General features: G+C 36.2%; 1 protein-coding gene across 1 annotated transcript in view; it reads left to right on the top strand.

Moving 5' to 3' along the window:
• ANKRD13C (ankyrin repeat domain 13C) overlaps nt 1-4,302 on the top strand; it is a 164,419-nt gene that overhangs the window by 119,560 nt on the left and 40,557 nt on the right. The window lies entirely within an intron of this gene.

The following is a 4,302-nucleotide window of genomic DNA, read 5'->3' as shown; positions in this document are numbered from 1 at the left end:
AACAGCCCAGCTTATAGACTGAGACAGACTAGGAAGAAGGAAGAGGCCATCCACTTCTCAAAGAATTGGCCAGGGAAAACCAGGCATCCCTAGGTAGACTCAAATCTCTAACCTTTGTGTTATCATCTGAGTCTGTTAAGCATTTTTACTACCCAGGGACTCATAGAACCCTTCTTAACTTTTCTGCATTAGAGAACACTGTTCTGCCCTGTCTGTTGTCCAATGTCTGAAAATATTTGTTTCTTGTATTTTGCCTGGTATTCACATTAAGACCCGAGGGTATATAACAATCCCCTTTATTCCATTGTAGCTGGACCTTTAAATGTTTAATAAGTGATTGTATTATCTATGTTAACTCTTCTTTATACATACCCATTTATTTCTTTATAAGATCTTGTTGGGGTTAGGTGCCATTGAGTCACATCTGACTCATACCGACCCTATGTACAACAGAATGAAACTTTCCCTGATGCTGTGTCATCCTCACAGTTGTTACTATGCTGGAGTCCATTGTCACAGCCACTGTGTCATTCCATGTCATTGAGGGTCTTTTCCTTTTTCATTGACCCTCTGCTTTACCAAGCATGATATCCTTCTTTAGGTATCAGTCTCTTCTGACAATATGACCAAAGTATGTCTTAACTTCTAAAGAGCATTCTGGTTGTACTTCCTCCAAGACAGATTTGCTCATTCTTCTAGCAGTCCATGGCACATTCTATGTTATTCACCAACACCACACTCAAATGCATAAATTCTTCTGAAGTCTTCATTATTCATTGTCCTGATCTCACATGTATATGAAGGTGTTGAAAATACCATGGCTTGGGTCAGTGCACCTTACTCTTCAAAGTTATGTGTATTTGCTCTTTAGTACTTTAAAGAGGTCTTTTGCAGCAGATTTGCCCAGTGCGTTGCATTGTTTGAGTTCTTGACTGGTGCTTCTATTAATGTTGATTGTGGATCCAAATAGAATGAAACCTTGACAACTTCAGTCTTTTCTCCATTTTTCATGATGTTGCTTATTAGTATATTTTTGAGGATTTTTATTTTCGTTATGTAGTGATGCAATATAAGTAGTGTTCCAAGTCTTCACTTTCAGCCTGCAAGGTTGTGTCTTATGCACATTGAATGTTGTTAATGAGTCTTCCTCCAGTCTTGGTGCCATGTTCTTCATATAGTCAGGCTTCTTGGATTTTTGCTCACCATACATATTTAACAGGTATGGTGAAAGGATATAACCCTGATACATATCTTTCCTGACATTAAATCATATAGTATCCTTTGTTCTATTCTTGGTCTGTGCCTCTTGGTCTATGTGCAGGTTCCCCATGAGCACAATTAAGTGTTTTGGAATTCACGTTCTTCACAATATTCACATAGTCAAATACCTTTGTATAGTTGATAAAACACAGGTAAACAACTTTCTGGTATTCTTTGCTTTCAGTCAAGATCCATCTGAATCAGCAGTGATGTTGCTCATTCCATGTCCTCTTGTGAATCTGACTTGAAATTTTGGCAGTTCCCTGTCAGTATACTGCTGCACCCATTTTAGAATTATCTTCAGCAAAATTTTACTTATGCATGACATTAATGATATTGTTCGATAACTTGTGCATTATATTAGATCACCTTTCTTTGGAGTGGGCACAAATATGAGCAAGAAAAAAATCAAAGTCAGAACAAAGCTGGGGGCCATCTAAGGAACAGGTCATCAGTTGTTCATATGCAAGTTTAAGTTGAAGCTGAAAAAATGTAAACATGTCCATTTGTTGTTATATCCCGTGGAGTTGGACCCGACTCATAGTGATCCCTCCTTAGGTTTCCGAGGTGGTATCACTACGGAAGTAGATTGCCCAAACTTCCTTCCAAAGAGTGGCTGGTGAGTTTGAACTGCCAGCCTTCTGGTTAGCAGCCTTAGGTACTACTATGCTACCAGAGTTCCTAACATGTCCATTAGGGAGGCAAAATACAGACTTCAATATATCCTGTCTGAGTTTAGAGATAATCTCAAGAATAGATTTGACACATTCAACACAATGACTGAATACCAGAAGAGTTGTGGGGTGACATCAAGGACATCAAAAAGTCACTAAAAAGACAAGAAAGGAAGAAAAGACCAGCATGAATGTCAGAAGAGACTGAAATTTGCTCTTGGATGGAGAGTATCTAAAGCAAATGATAGAGATGATGAAGTAAAAGAGCTGATCAGAAGATACTAAAGAGCAACTCGAGAAGCAAAGTCAAGTATTATAATAAAATGTGCAAAGACCTGGACTTAGAAAATCGAAAGAGATAAACACACGTAAGCATTCTCAAGCTGAAATAACTGATGAGAAAAAATTCAGGCCTTGAATTGCATTATGCCAAGAAATTTTGAAGACAGCAACTTGGTCAGCTGACTCTAAGAGATCCGTATCTGTGCCCATTCCAAAGAAAGGTAATCCAGTTAATAAAATAGTCACAGTAAATGTTTTCTGAATTATTTAAGGTAATTGAGATTAATTTTTATAGTCTTCATATGTGGATTTAAACAAAGTTTTAACTATAATTGAAGAAATGTTTATAACCTTTTTGGATATTTTTTTAACTATTAATTTTTACAAAATGATTAATTTTTCAACCTCCCATAAGACATTTAGTAAGAAATACTAAGACCTGTGGCTGCGTTGTTACTTGTTAGCTCTGTATCCTCTTGAGATTACTTTATAGTAAAGAAAATACCCATTTTCTTATATTTTGTTTGACATTTGACAGGGAAGAATTAAAAAATTACATTTTTCAGTTTAATTTTAAATATTTAAAACTGGTTTAAAGAAAATAGAAATTTTGTCAGACATATCGATATCTCATTTGATTTGTTTGAATCAGATAAGGTGCAAAATACAAGAATATCAAAATAAAATTGGTAAGTCTGATATTTAAAAAAAAAGTTTCAAAGAGTTGCATGTTGCTTCTTTTTCTCCTAGACACAGAATTTATTAACATTATGTGTAGTAGCATGGAGCTGATAACAGTTTACATATGTATTCAACAGTGGGCAGAAAAAGACAAAACAAATATTTGTATTTGGTTTGTAAATGATTTTAGGAATATATTTCTTTAAGTCTGCATAACTAAGTTGTTATACGGTAGGTACATATGAGTCTAATATGTGAAGTTGAAAATAAAGTGTGAAAAAGAATAAAGGAATGAAATCTATAAAATTCAAGAAACATTATCATTTTTAACAGTGAACTGTATATAAATCATAACAGTTAAGAATATATAATATAAACCAATGTTGAAGCTTAATGGGTGCTAGGCCACATCCTAGAACCTGTCTATTAGTTTGTTGTACTGTGGTGTCTTGCTTATTGCTGTGATGCTGAAAGCTATTGTCAGTGGTATTGCAAATACCAGCAGGATCACCCATAGTGGACAGGTTTCAGTAGAGCTTTCAGATTAAGTCAGACTGGGAAGAAAGATCTGTCAGTCTACTTCCAAAAATTAGATTATGAAAACCTTACAGATCACAATGGAACATTGTCCAACTTGCTTGTGTTGGAACATGTCATCAGAAGGGATCAGTTGCTAGATCAGGACATCATGTTTGGTAAAGTAGAGAGAAAGGGAAGACAAGGTACACCCTCAGTAAAATGGATTAGCACAATAGCTACAATGATGGACTCAAACATTTTGGCCACCATGAGGATGATACAGAACCAGGCATTGTTTGGTTCATTATGTTGTACTTTATTTTGCCATAAATCAGTGTCAACGTGATAGCAGCTATCTTTCTATTTACTTACCTACCTACGTACTACTTAGGTCACAGGTGGTAATATAAAAACTACTCAAGTGTGGAAATAGATATGTTCTTGTTGTTGTTAAGTGCCATCAAGTGGGTTTTGACTCATCATAACCCTGTGTACAATAGAACAAAATACTGATGGGTCCTGTGCCATCCCCACAATCATTACCATATTTGAACCCATTATTGCAACCACTGTGTCAATCCATCTTGTTGAGGTCTTCCTCTTTTTCTTTTTTTTTTCCTTCTTTTTTTTTTTTTTTAAATGTGATTTGGGAAAGAAAATTCACTTTCCATACAGCAGTTCACATATACTTTGTCTCATGACATTGACGAGAGTTACCCCAATGCAACAGCTCCACTCCCACTTCCTCCCCAGAGTTACCTCTTCCCTGTGTCCATCCCTCCATGGACTCCTGCCCCCTGAGCTGTCTCCCTGTGCATAAGCAGCCCTTCTTTCTCCCATGATTGTTCTCTCAAGGAGAGTATCTACTTAGGTAAATGTTCAACTT

Source organism: Orycteropus afer, unplaced genomic scaffold (genome assembly GCF_000298275.1).
Source record: "Orycteropus afer afer isolate SDZICR_OR568_19922 unplaced genomic scaffold, OryAfe1.0 scaffold00213, whole genome shotgun sequence".
Taxonomy (NCBI): domain Eukaryota; kingdom Metazoa; phylum Chordata; class Mammalia; order Tubulidentata; family Orycteropodidae; genus Orycteropus; species Orycteropus afer.
The sequence above is the reverse complement of the archived record's forward strand: the minus strand, read 5'-3'. Positions and strand labels throughout refer to the sequence as shown.